The sequence below is a fragment of the Colossoma macropomum genome, unplaced genomic scaffold, assembly GCF_904425465.1.
Source record: "Colossoma macropomum unplaced genomic scaffold, Colossoma_macropomum, whole genome shotgun sequence".
Lineage (NCBI taxonomy): Eukaryota > Metazoa > Chordata > Actinopteri > Characiformes > Serrasalmidae > Colossoma > Colossoma macropomum.
The window spans coordinates 31589966-31605362 of NW_023494806.1; the positions used below are offsets into that span (position 1 = coordinate 31589966).

Genomic DNA, 15397 nt, shown 5'->3' on the forward strand with positions numbered 1-15397 from the left:
CATGACACCTGCATAAGGTTGTTATGACAATTGACTTAAACCTACATAAACATCTATAAAAGTTTATACCAAATGGCATTGTCTGTAATAAAGTCACCTGCCTAGAGATGTTACGCCAACTAGACATCAATGTTGTCTGTGTAACCTTTATGACAAATGATGTCTACTGGAATAAGTGCTTATAAATGTTTATGTAGGCCTATTTTAGTTGTCATGAAGGGCTTACGTATGTGTTAAGTAGCCTTATGAATGCTGTCTTACAGTAATGTGCTTCTAAAATGACATGTATATAAAAAGATCGGTAACACTTTTTCTATCTAACAAAACATGTTATAATGCATTCATAAGGCATCATAAACATGGCCGTAAATATGTATAAAAATGCATTACACTTTATGGCCATGTTGATCATGCATTATGAATTGTTTACACCTTATAAGTAGTGTTCATAACATGCTATATTGTGCAAAGGAAACCCCCAAATTTGTAGAGTGCATTATGACTAACAAACCTGCCTAGTCATAAACACACACAGAATATATACTTTTCATTATAGCTATAGATAATATGCCATTAATAGACATAATATTATAACCCCATCATAAGAGCTTGTAAGTGTTATTTGTCAGTTCTAAGTAAAATTAGGCACGCTGTATCAACGCTTTCTCCAATATAATGAATGAGGCTTCAAGTTATTTACTGATGAGTTTACTGAGACACTGCAACATACAAGTAAAGTATGTCTTACAACCTGTAAGACAATGGAATGTGTAATGTATTTGTATGCATTTTGATTGGCATGTTTGTAACGTCTTTTGAATGCATTATAGTGTGTCACAAATGTGTTCAGAGGGGCTCATAGACCTAGCAGGGCCAAAGCTCCATGAACTGCCTTGTGGCAAAGGTGGTATCCTATGACAGTGCATTTAAAGTCAATGAGCTCATCAGTACAACCCATTCTACTGCCAATGTTTGTCTATGAAGACTGCATGGCTATGTGCTTGATTTTACACACATTAATAATGGATACAGCTGAAAGACCTACACTCAGTAATCAGAAGGGGTGTCCTCATACTTTTGGCCATGAAGTGTACATCACCCCCTCATCCCCTCCCACAAAACACTCACTCGACTCCACTCCATGCATAACTGTTATGTACAAAATAACATGCATGAAGGCATAACTGCATAAAACTGACAACTATATCATCTAGTCAGGTTCTCACGTCCATTCAATGAATGTAGTACTATGCTTTAAAAATAGCATCAGGAGAACTATTACAGCAAGCCCTGTTTTTAAGGTTAAACCACATTCGCGTCACTCCTTTGCCCTTGAATCAACCATCAGGAAGTTAACTTCAATATAATTAGATAAGTTTCTATTGAAAATAAAAATTAGGGCACGTTTCCTCCAAGGGACCACCCCTTAACTCTCAAATGACATGAGCCTTTTTTATTTTACTCTGGAAACAAGCAGGTGTTTGTGCAAGTGAGCTTTTTTCCAGCAACAGTGAGAAATTTGATGTCTCATTCATGACTGTTTTCTGCCTGTAAACAAGAGCTTCAATAACTTTATGGTTATTGTCTTCATATACAAATCAGTTGGACTTTGTGGAAGTATGAAACAAATACACTGCACACAATGAATCTACATGATAGATCAAAATATCTCAACAGACATCATGCTAAGACTTAATGAGAAGGATCACCAATAGTATCTGAAAGAGAGAGAGAGAAAGAGAGAGAGAGAGAGAAAACGAGAGAGAGAGAAATAAAGAGAGAAATACACTTGAGAAATTTATAGAGAGATACCGACCACAAGTGACAGAGGCAATTTTCCACGGAAAAATTACTCCATCATAATTTCAATCCCAAAAAGGATTGGAAAGAAAGCCCTGAAGGACCCTGCAGTGTCACCTTGAAAAATGGTGGAAGAAAAGATCACCAAATTACACATTTGTACATGCACACACACACACACACACACACACAGCAATTAAGTCCTGTGTCTTCATTTGTGGACTTGTCCAGCGACTCTCATTGCTTTGTATTGAATATAGCAGTCTAGCTTCCCACTTCCTTGAAGTTGCCAATAAATAACAATGTATTAATAAATAACAATTAATAATGAATGACTCCAACCTGCTCTCAAATGTGTAGCAGTTACCAGAGATTGGCAAACAGGGTTCAACTCGGACTTGAGACTTACGACTCAAGCTGAGAGCACAAACATGAATCTCCAGGTGCCATAAACATTTCAATAAAAATAAAAAATAAATAAGGTGTAGCATTAGTGAGCTTGCTAGATTAGCTTCTGTCAACCCTTAACTATTAACTACAGAAGGATCATCATCACAGTGAGGTTGTGCAGTTAACTGCCTCGGCTCTACTGAATAAACATATCTACAAATAAAAGCTTTAAAGCATCTATGCAGTTTGCCTATGTCAAGTTCACCAGATCCTTGCTGACATTTCGCTGGCTAAATGCCAGATGATTTCATTCAATTAATATGGAAACTCTGCCGTTCAAAAACAAACTACAGCTTTATACAAACAAAGAACTGATATCATATTTTTGCAACCTTTTTCATTTCAGCTGAACTTGAAAATGGCATTGCGCTTGAGTTCCATGATCAGTTCAGTTGTGCACATCAAACCTCCCTTTCTCTGTGCAGCAGAGTGTCCGTTGCTTTTTACCGGCAAATTCAAATGTGACAGTTTGAGTGGCTCATCAATTGGGGCCAAGCAAATTTTAGGGCCACCCCTTGAATCCAATCCTGCCACCTCTATCTCTATAACATATGAGATGGTTTTCATACACTGTTAGAAATATAGGTTCTGTGCAGATACATTTTCCTTCTGTAAAGGTACAATGTAAGTATTCCCTCAAAGGTACAACAGTGGTTTTAAGGTCCAATTGTGTACCTTAAATAAGTTTTTCACAGATAGAAAATGTGTATTTGTACCTTTTCATACCCTATGTTTTGAACAGAGCAATAAAATAAAAAGCCTGGAGACGAGACATGATGTTTGGAGTCAATACAGCATAGAAAATATAATTTCAATGGCTTGTGGTACAATTATGTTCCCTGACTAAAGGTACTGAGATGTACCCTTGAGGGGACCACCCCATTGACAGTTTTGTACCTTTATTTCTGAGAGTGTACAGGTTTTCTTCAAATTCACATAAATGTTCTGATATCCATTTGGTGAACCATTAACTGAAGCCCTCTGGTTTCTCAAATAGCATATAACAGTACACTCTCAAAAAAAAAAAGGTCCGAAACTGGGGCAGTACCCCTCTTGTCACTGGGGTGGAACCCTCAAGGGTACATCTCAGTACCTTTAGTCAGGGAACATAACTGTATCATAATCCATTGAAATTATATTTTCTAAGATGTATTGGCTCCAAACACCTCGTCTCATCTCCAGGCTTTTTATTTTATTGTTCTGTTTTAAAACATTGAGTTATGAAAAGGTACAATTATGTACTTTTCCACTGGCAAAAACTTATTTAAGGTACACAATTGGACCTTAAAACCACTGCTGTACCTCTGAGGTACATTTACATTGTTCGTATGCCTGAAGCTCCTCCTTCCCCTTATCTAACTTTGTATACACATCCATCCGTACCTTTGACAAAGTTTTTTGCGCCTCCTCACCTGCCCGTCTCCTCAGTCATATCTTTATTTCCTACCTCTGTACACCAAATTGGGCCCTGCGCCCTGTAACTTGAAGCTGGAGCTCTCAGACCTCCAGCCCAAGTTTCTTTTAGACATCTAATGTGGCCAGCCAACATCTTTACGTTAATACATCCCATTGAAGGCTTTTCATTTTCATTGTACAAACAAAACAATTAGAGCTTTAAATGTCATTTTTTCAAATTAGCATGCATTGTTTTTGGCATCCACACCTTGGCATGTGATATTAACTGGGTGGGGATAGCTTGGGGGGATACTTAGAATAGCAACGGTGGGGGTAAATTTAAAGCTTGGAAATCTTCACCTTCATTGCAAATCAGCTATCCAGCAGGGACACCACTCCTGCGCTACAATCCCAGATTGTACCTTTGAAACGATGCAGCTTTTAGAAATCCCAAGTGTGAAATCATTTCATCAAGGAATAATTTCAGCTGCTTGTCCCAATAGCTCAAACTCAGTGCAGCCGAAGGGATAACATGATTATTAATATTATGGGAAATTAATAAAGTTATAGACTCCATCTCATCTGTATCAAAACAGAGTAATAAGCATTCTTCTCCTCAAAGCTTTTTAATAAGGGCAATCACTCCAAAATTTAACTGCCTTCTCTTCATCAAATTATTACTACAGACAGCCAATCAGTTGATTATAATTGGATTTCTTCATAATCCATGTTTTTTCACATCTTTTTCCCCCCTTTTTTCTTTCTAAACGAGGCCATGAAGATATTACTGTTGCTTTGAGTGTGGGGAGGGTTTCTTTTTTTTCAAACACATTAAAATATGCTTATGTGGCCTAAGGCAAGATCTCAAAATAAATGTAGCACTGATTTAGTTTGCAAAGCTTAATAAATGTTGATGATGATTCCGTGGAAAAAATCAAACCCGGGCTCTCCCAAGACTTTCATGTTCTGAGGCTACGGTGAGAATGCTGTCCAAACAAGCCCAGTGTGATCAGAGCTGGAGAACATGGTCAGCGTTTGGAAAAAACTGATGTGCACTTGGTCACCGCTGAGGGTGTTCTCTGTTAGAGCATTCCTCAACTCTGTGGTTCTCAGTCCTGGTCCTGGAGTATTACTGCTGCTTCCAACACACCTGATTCAATGAATCATGTAATTATGAAGCCTTTGCAGAGTTAAACTGGGTGTCTTAGAGCAAGGAAAGCACTAATAAATGACTGGCTTTAGGTAAGTAGTGCATCATGAGGGACATAAAAAAACATGACCTGTTTTTGTTATCTTACCTGGCGGGGGCGATACCATGATCTTGAAGGTGGCGCACCCAGGGTGTGGCTCGGCCACTGCACTTCGGTTGCGCTGACCCTTGTGAATTCCCCAAATGCTGGAATCTCGACTGCATAATTTCTTGTAGTGGGGGACTGAGCTCCACTTGCGCAACTGGTCAGTGCATGGTACTTCTAGAACAATACAAGTGAAGGTATGCCAAGGTTGTGAGTTCGGGCCTCACCTGGAGCAGGGATTTTGGGGGCAGTCGTGGGCTTGTGACTGGAAGGTCGCCGGTTCAATCCCCTGAGGCGACAGAACCCAACTGCTCCCCGGGTGCCATGGATAGGGCTGCCCACTGCTCCGGGCAAGTGTGCTCGTTGCCCCCTAGTGTGTGTGTTCACTATTGTGTCTGTATGTGGGTGTTTCACTGCACGGATGGGTTAAATGCAGAGGTCAAATTCCTTCGTGTGCAAGCACAAGTGGTCAAAGGTTCTAACTTGTAAATAAGGGTATTTCCATATTGGATCTTCTTTTCTCAGCTGGCTCATACCAGCTCCACTCTGGAAACCCCTCCTCTTGATCATCTACACTTGATTCATGTATTGGACTTATTAACTCTTACCTATACGTTTATGGTTTCAGGCCCACCATGGCAATATGCCTTTACCTACGATCATCAGGTTCAGATTTTAAAGTTTGCTGTTTGCTTTTTCATAAGATTTTAACTTTTTTAACTAGCTTTATCATCTTCTCTGAATACAAGTTATGTCCATGCTGAGCCGGACACATGATTTATTGTGAAGGTTCTACAGTGTTGGTTGTGTTCGTGAATCCTTTATGATCGATTGCCAATGCTTTGTTTCAGGGCGGAAATATGTAATATGTTGGAATATGTAGGGTGATGACTGCACTGCTGTTAGGAATTTCCTATAGCCTGATGTAATGACTTTGCTGGACAATGCATTTTGAAATTGTATCTACCCACTTTGAGTGTGTGTAGAGGGTGGAGTGGGCTGGTCTTCATCATGTAACTGCTGATCTGAAAACAAGTCCCACTCCAGCCCTGCACATTGGCAAGCATTGTGCTGTGTGATCAGGGAGGGCCAGTTGTGCTCTCTCGGACCCCTGGTCCATTGTTGGCTGTGGCATTGCCTGGGATCAAACTTGCAATCTCAGAAACAGTTGCACCACTTGGGAGCCCCTGGCCCCCAACGAGACTTATTTTATGAAATCGGATGGCATGGTTCACAGTTCGGTTGCATGCTTATGAAGGCTCTGATACAAACCCAGAGTATTTGGACGAGGCGAATCCCGTCCATATCTCAGAACTGCTGCCAGAGCTCTTTGCCCTACATAACCCCGGGTTCAAAGAGCGAGAGGCATTTCTCAGAAGCTCTCGTCCCAAAGTGGAACGCTGCCATTAACTCACCATTTCTTATTCATCCAGCGACAAATTCTCGCTCAATAATTTACACCTACATATTTGATCAGTGTAGTCGTTTTCACGGCTCATTTTCATAAACCAGGCTTGGAAAAAGGAACCTAGTGGATGGACCTACCAGCGGGGTACAAGTTTGGGAAAAGTTACACATAATTAAGGTATATGCATGAAGAATATGTTACGTGTGAACTTTTGTGAAAATCCTCCAAAATTGGTCTTGCTCATTACAATCCTGTTAATTCGTGGTGAGATCGACGGTAACCTGTGGGCCTGTAGGAGTGAATGAGTGAACAGCAGTAACCTGTGCGTCTGTAGGACTGAAGCAGCAAGCTGAGGTAATGGAACAAGCATCTGCACCAGCTGAATTATTCACCCTGTCCTTAAGAGAACCACTGACAACACGCACACATACACGGGCTTACAAGATGTGTGGAACTGAATGCAATGCTCTCTCTCGTGAACGATCTCCTTTATCTCATTGTTTTTCTATCTCATTCTCCCTTTTAATCAACCCTCTCATATCATTTTCCTCTCTCTCCGTCTCTGTTTCACTTTCTCTCTGTCTTTCCTGCACTTCTACTTCAACCATAGGCATAGTAAAAACAAAATAAAAACAATTCATAGTCTTCTGGGAGGCTGGCAAACAAGCCAAATCTTTACTTAATTTGTACAAACGTGCAACACTGTACCATCCAAACCCGCCATTTTATCCCCTCCTGTTCCCTCATGAATACCAGATTAAGTTAATGAATTGATGGGCATCCAGCCCATGCAAGCTGAGAGTGAGTGTACCAAGACAAATAAGGCAGTACTACAATGCAAGAGCTGAGCCAGACACAAAAGACACACCATAGCTCACCCATTGTTCATCTGGGAGAGCGTAGACGGCCTTACAGACCGATTGTCTTACAAGCCAGAGAGGAAACAAAGAGAAAATTGTTGCCAGTGCTGGGGGAGAAGTTACAGTAGCGTGTATGCGGATGCAGGGATTACTGGAAAATGATAAACAGTCTGAGATGCCTTCATTGAAGGAGTGGAGTGGTTACGGGAGCCTGGATTTCCAGACGACTGGCTATGCATTCCATTCGGGAGGCAGTCACCCATTGAGGGAAGCACTGACTATCACATTCAGAAGGTAGCATGAAGTGGATGTCATGCTTATTTTGGGCCTATTTTATAGCCCTGGTTCAAGAATTTCACAAAAACTGGAAATGACGATGGAAAGCCTTGTTTTCATGAATAACGTTCTGTTTAATTGATAGCCATATGTATGTTTTCAGTGTTCACTGATAACTGTTAATGCCACAGCACACCAGACACTCAGCGTCACATAGCAAATACAGTACACAGCGCTGTTATAGTACATAGAATGCGACATAGTGAGAGCTGCGATAAGCATAAAGTTCAAGTTAATTTTTACATTCTACTTGTGTAAATTCAATGAAATAAAACTTTTTATCACACTTAGCCTCATTTTATTACCCCTTCATAAATTTGCTGTTTTCGCGCTGAAAGATACAAGGTGAAAAAGACTTGGTTGGTAATGTTGGCTGACGTAACACACTATTAATGTTGCTTTGTTTACCTAAAAGACTCAATCTACATGTCATCTCCTGTGGCTTACTGTGGTCTAGATATGGCTTTAATTTAATATATTAAAAGGCAAAGTTCTGAGTGGCTGAGAAATTGAACAGTGCTCTGAGTCGCCTAATGTCGACAAACAATGGTTTGAAATTTCTTAAACCTTTTTGGGCTGTAAAGTGTAACTGTTTTGTTCATATTTGTGATAAATATAGTGATAAATTTAACAAAGTTACACCAAAGCCTCCACAACTAAATATAGTCAGTCTTTCCGGGGGTAACATATTTAGCAGTTCCTCATATCAAACCTCCACTGAACGTACATTTTTTTACAGTCCAGTATGTCATAACTTCAGTGTGAATGGCCAGAGCTAAATATCTGTAGGCTGAATAGCTGGATATATGTAAATGTGTTGCTTTTTCTGGTTTAAATGGGCTATTTCCAAAGGTTAGTTTTCATATACAGACTGTATAGACATACAGTATGCTTTGAAACTAACGTATGTTTGTTTACATACTACATCAATCTCAATTTTTATTAAAAAAGTGAGGAAAAAATAGTTTATGGCCCCTTTTTTCTTTTTCATTTGCCTTTTCAACAAATACAAGCTTTGGTGTGATAGTGACAATATATATAGTCGTATATGTTAAAAGACTTATCTTCTACGTGAAACACATCATCTACAAAAACACACCTCTGCAGTTATTGTTTATTTCCTGAATTTAAAATACTGGGAAAAACATAAATTACTGGATATGCAAAAGATATGGTACATTTTATATTTTATGCTACAAACTCAACATCTGCAGAAAAATGCCATATTTAAGTGTGTTCTCTCTAGAGGATGTGTCATTTGACAAGGGGTGTGTAAAGTTTTGCATACAACTGTACTTCACTAAGTACAGTAGTATCTACACCCTTTGTCAGTTACAATTACAGACTGTAGTCCATCTGTTTTTCTGCATTCTTTGTGAGCCCCCTTTCACCCTGTTCTTCAATGGTCAGGACCCCCACAGGACCACTACAGAGCAGGTATTATTTGGGTGGTGGGTCAGTCTCAGCACTGCAGTGGCATTGATGTGGTGGTGGTGTGTTAGTGTGTGTTGTGCTGGTACAAGTGGATCAGACACAGCAGTGCTGCTGGAGTTTTTAAACACTGTGTCCACTCACTGTCCACTCTATTAGACACACATACCTTGTTGGTCCACCTTGTAGATGTAAAGTCAGAGACAGTAGCTCATCTGTTGTTGCACAGTTAGTGTTGGTCATCCTCTAGTTCCTTCATCAGTGGTCACAGGACTCTGCCCACAGGACACTCTCATAAGATGCCACTTTTCTCACAAGTCACCTAGTGAAATTTCTGCCCTGCTAGATCTGCCCTGGTCAACTGTAAGGGCTATTATTAAGAAATGGAAGCTTCTATGAGCAACAACAGCACTACCACAACGCATCAGACTGCACAAACTCACAGAACAGGGCCATTAAGTGCTGAACCATGTAGTGCATAAAAATCACACATCCTCTGTTGCATCACTCACTACAGATTTCCAAACTGTGTCTGAAAGCAACATCAGCCCAAGAACTGTGTGTCAAGTTCTCTGGAGTGATGAATGATGCTTCTCTATCTGGCAGTCTGATGGAGGTATCTCAGTTTAGCAGATGCGAGAAGAACCTTACCTACTGGAACATATAGTGCTAACACTAAAGTTTGGTGGAGAAGGGATAATGGTCTGAGGCTGTTTTTCAAGGTTTGGGCTCTTTAGTTCCAATGAAGCATAATGTTAATACTGCAGCATACAACAACATTTTAGACTATCATATCTTTGCAACTTTGAGGGAACTGTTTGAAAAAGGCCATTTCCTGTTCCAGCATGACTGTGCCTCTGTGCACAAATTGAGGTCCATAAAGACCATAAAGTCCAAATTCACAGCCTAATTTAATGCTTAACCACTGTGTGAACTTCAGCTTTGGTAGTATTTTAAATTGGGTTTTCCAATCTACATTAGATAATACATTTTCTAAGAATAGGCAAGAATGGGGAATTTGGGAAGTGCCAAATAATAATTGGTCATCTTCCTTCAGCGATCAGATAATTGCAATGATGTGATGAAATGGGATTTATTGCTTTGTTCCTTTATACGTGGTGCATGCCAACGATCCAGATCCAGATGACATGAGGGTTGAGGCTCTGATAATTGTTTTGGTTTTACTTTGTAAGATCGACAATTTTAGATTCGCTAATCGCTCACAAAGCCCAATCTAGACTAGCTCTACTTAACCTCTGCCATCTAGGTTTTGCCCTCTGACCTTTGCTGTCTGCCCTGAAGCCCAGATGATGGTGATGGGGGTGGGTAGTGCACCCCCAGGATCCCAGGCTCGTGTCCTCTCCTCTTACATCCCTCACTCACCAACACGGCATTAAGCGTTAATGCAGAGATGACGCTTTTACTGTATGACTGGGAGAGCGCAAGAGAGAGGGAGAGCTAGAGAGTATATAGGGAGGCGTTATGACAGCGTTGGAGGATATGAGACATCTTGTTCACCCCCCTCACCACCACCACCAAAATAGAGAGACTATTTATGTGTATGTGTATATTTGTAGGGAGGGGTAATGAAACCTCCTCCCTCTCAACTCCCCCCTACTCTTGTTGGATTTAATCCTAGGTCTAGGATTGGGATTAGTGGAGGTCCCCGCCATACAAACATCACAAAAAGCAACAATTCTTACCCCATACATACAAGATTATGCTCATAAGCAGTTTAGCATAAGATGGCTGGAAGAATACTGTAATCTGTTCAGTGGTAATGACCTTTTATACACAATTAGAATATGCTCACAAATACACACACAAACACATACATATGGACATGCACTAAGGCAAAACTACTATCATGTATAACTATTATGGGAGCTGCAAAAACACTAAAATATGCAGGCAGGAGATACTCTAGGACCAGGGTTAGGAACCTGTGCTCTGTATGTGGGTCCGACTTCAGCTCCACACTCTCAAAACTACTTGACTTGGTTTTGACTTGACTTGAGTTTTGTTATTAATGACCTGAACTGAAGGTCTAGCTCTAATAGTCAGATATTAAATACAGGGATGGTTTTCTAGTCCTAGATTTTTTTTAGTCATAGACAATTCCCACTTGACATGTAAACATCTTTTCAAACTGCTGCTAATAATATGCACCCATGTTGGCTAACATGGCACTGAGTGATGAGGGGTTAGTAGAGGATCATCCTACCCACCCAGAGAGAGAAGAAAAGCATGCACTCTTGGACTCCCGGCAACAAATACTGTGGCATTGCCGGGATTGAATTAGCGATCTCGCAATGATAGGAGCAACACTTAGGAGTTGCTTCCTAGACCCAGGTTAAGCCTAAATCTAGGTTCAACTGGTATATAGTGGTGAATAACTGATGACTGGATATTTACTGTAGTTATGAGAATAATAAGGCTCCAGTTTAAGGGGTTATTGCAGAATCCGTCCAAACTTCAGAGTTCTCTTCTCTCCTATAGTCACACAGTCTCTCCTCATAAGACCTTTTGTTGAGGGTGATGTCCAAACAAGCAAAACACATTGCAAGGAGTAACAGTGGTCAAAATTGTAAGTCAAAATTGCTTGAAACACCACAAAACTATGGCCTCAATAATTACCACAGATTCGAAGCACCTCAGTGACCCAGTCTTGAAAAAAGCTGTAAATTATGAATAAATCAACTTTCAGAAATCAGAAACTGCCTGGACCCAAGACTAGCACACAAAGATGCAGGACCTGATTGAAAAACAAATCCTGGAGTAGTCAGCAGTGAAAAAAATGTATGGTCTGATAAGTCATCTTTCAACTTTTCACATTATATCTGGACATATTTGGAGAGAGCCAAAGGATGCCTTCTATCTAAATGTCTGTTGCCACCTGTTAAACATGATGGTGGATAATAATAAAGGTCAGGTATAGTATAGATCCATTGATTTTCCTGCATGGTCAAGGTCCTCTCCAATATCATCCCATTGCAATTTAGATGCAACCTCCTTGACATGAAGCTTTTCTCACTAACAATTCGTTCACATTAAGAGGTGACAAGTCACAAATGTTACCTCCAGGTTTTGTTTTTGTGTTTGAGGCCGTTCTTGTTGTCCCATGTGGCTGTGTTCACAGCTTCTGACAAGAAAATATTTTACCATGTATGTATCAACGTTCTGTTTAAAACATGATTAATATATTTCAAAGTTCCTGCAGATTTTTCAGGTGCACTTTCATGCTGCAAATGTCCTGTCCCAAAGGCATTCTATTGTATTCAGAACCAGTGACTGGGAAGGCTACTGAAGAACATTGAGCTCATTGTCATGTTCATGAAACCAGTTTGAGATGACTTTTGCTTTGAAACATGGTGCATTTTCATGCTGGAAGTCGCCATTAGAAGATGGATAATTGTGGCCATGAAGGGATTCACATGGTCAGCAACAATACTCAAATAGGCTGTGGCATTCAAGCAATGATGGATCGGTATTAACAGGCCCAAAGTGTGCCAAGAAAACATTCCCCACACTATTATACCACCTTCAATGTGGTCTTCTGCTGTTGTAGCCCATCCACCTCAGCGTTTGACGTTTTGTGCATTCTGAGACACTTGTCTGCTTACCACAATTGTAAATTCATTCCAACACCATTTACTTTATTTACTCTCTGAGAGTCTTTATCCTCTAACCACATCATCATTTGGTTACAACTAAACCTGTCCTGTGATGTGTGGATCATTTGACCTAGTGCAGGGGTCAGCAACATGCGGCTCCAGAGCAGCTCTTTTACTGCCCGCTTGCGGCTTCACAGAAGAATTCAATTTTTAGGTAAAAATAAAATAATCCTCTTTTGCAGTAAAATAAAGCTTTGCTGAGCATTCTAAAGCTGGTTTTCCACTGCATGGTACCGACTTGACTTGACTCCACTCGACTCTACTCACTTTTTTTGGTTTTCCACTTGGCAAATCCTGTACCTGGTATTGGGTATTATTTTTGGTACCACCTACGTTGAGGTTCCAAGTAAGCTGAGCTGATACAAAGGTGATGTAAAAACGTTGCAGACTACTGAATGGTCGGGGAGAATCGATAAGCACATATGCTAATGCTAGCTACCAGGTTAGCGTATCCTCTTGCGTCACCCTTGAGCAACAAGAATCATCTCGTCATCTGAAATCTGATGTAGTATTTCCTAAACTGTCCTGTTTTTTTTAGCAGTATTTATTTTATCTTGCTGCCATCAGCCCCTTCCGAACAAAAATTTACTTCGGTTTCATTTGGCATCACTATGACGACCAGGTACATTTGGGGGGTGGGGGGTGGGGTACTATATCTGCAGTGGAAAACTAAGCACCTTGTACCAAATGTGAGACGAATTGAGTCGAGCTGTACCATGCAGTGGAAAAGTGACTTAACACATTCTAACAACAATTCTCACATAGTTTAACAATAAATGGTTTCAATCGCTGCAATTAGTGTAGAACTGCTTATTCACCAACCTTTAACCCTGAAAGTTGGCACACAGACTGCTAGTCACATTGCAATGTAAACAACAATCTTGCCTAGCTAGTAGCTAATGAATGGCAAAGAAGAGAAATATTCAAGATGAACATCAAAAATTTAGAGACGAATGGACAGACACATTTGCATTTATATGCACTCCACCTGGTTTGTTTAATCTGCAAGGAGAAACTGTTAAACAGCAGAAAGTTGAACATTGAGAGACATTTTACAAGAAACTGTTCTACTTTTGTGGAAAAGTTTCCTGCCAGAGATATGGGAAAAGCAGCTACAGCTGAGCTAAAGCTTAAACCAGAGCAAAGTATGTATGCATTTTCATTTATATTTTTTAGCATATACTAGGACATCAGCACACACTGAGATATATTTGCAGCCAAGATGGTAAAACATACACAAAAAATGGACATAAAATGTTGTGGCTCCCAAGCTGGTCTGATTTTTGTTGAAATGGGACAAAATGGCTCTTCTTAACATTTGGGTTGCTGACCCCTGACCTAGTGCTAGCTAGGAAGATAGAGTTGAGCTGGTTGTGGTGTAAATATTAGCCTTTAGCCAAACAGAGCTCCACACCATTTCCAGCACAAATGATATTGAACCGCTTTTTTCATAGCTGAGCATCTTTATACACTTTTCTGGACTATCCAAACATCACAAACGTTAGCTATGTTAGCGCAAGCATGTTCAGTAGCTGGAAGTTTTCTGTTACCACATGAAAACGAAATGTCTTTTCACTGCTGCGCTCTGACTGTTGGATCCCACTTGTACTGTACATTTTGAACATTGTAATGTAGCGATCACTACTTTTTCAAAATATTCTTTGCTTGCTCATGAAAATACTGCTATTTATTAGTTGTTGGCGATGCAAAAGTTTGTGTGCCCCTGGTCAAATGACATGATTGGTCATTTAAAAATAAGATAACACGTCCCCTACACATTGTGTGCATTTGATAGCACAATTACTGTTTATTTGCTGATATTTTATCGGAAGAAAAAAAAAAAACGTCTGCTTTCTGTAGATAATATGTTCATTTATCTTCACTTAGAAAATCAATGAAATGTAAACTTTTGCATATGATGCTATTTTGGTTGTTAGAAATAAGATAAATTATTAGTATTGTTGTTGTTATTGTAATTATTATTAATATTTCCAGATTTTTTTTTTTCATATTCTGTTCTGGAGCAGCTTTTGTGCTGAAATATTTTAGCTTTTTTTTCTAGCTTGCTTTACCTTTTCGTGACTTGTCCCCTCCCCCCGTAACTCGCTTTGCCCAAATTTGACTGCCACACACACTCTTCTCTCTCGTGCATGCACACACACACACACACGCTCTTACACACTCATTCTCTGTCTCTCCCACTCACTCTCACACACTCTCTCCCTCTCTCGCTCCCTCTCTCTCACTCTCTCTCCCACTCTATGAATGGGGTAAGTAGTGTAGTAACTGCAGGATGTAGGTCAGCGGGGCAGCTTGGCTGGCCCATGTCTAGACTCAGTCTTCAGGGCATGAAGTCATAGACTCGTGCGCATTGACCAGCACCATCAAAACTCTCCGGTGCTCCCTTAAACACACACACACCCAGTCACACACTCGCCTACTACAGGGCATAAATTAGGCTTCAATCAGCACTTAAAATTACCCAAAACATTTGCACTTAAAATGCCACATGGTGGCATTTACGTTTGACCAATGGCAGCCAGAGGTTATAATCACCATGAGATTGTAAACATACAGGACAATTCACTTGTGATCGTTCTAAAACAAGCCAAGAGAGAGGCTTCTGGTGAGGTACATTTACACTATGTGAACATATTTTTACATTGTATAAATGCTTAATGAAGAACTGACCAATGGACATTGGTCCCCTTTTCAGGGGAGATCCCTGATGAGATGAGATATAATCTA

At 40.2% G+C, this 15397-nt stretch overlaps 1 pseudogene; it reads left to right on the forward strand.

Annotated features, from left to right (window-relative positions):
- The first annotated feature begins 4935 nt into the window (after nucleotides 1-4935).
- On the forward strand, nucleotides 4936-5089 carry LOC118796666 (annotated as a pseudogene).
- The last annotated feature ends 10308 nt before the right edge of the window (nucleotides 5090-15397 follow it).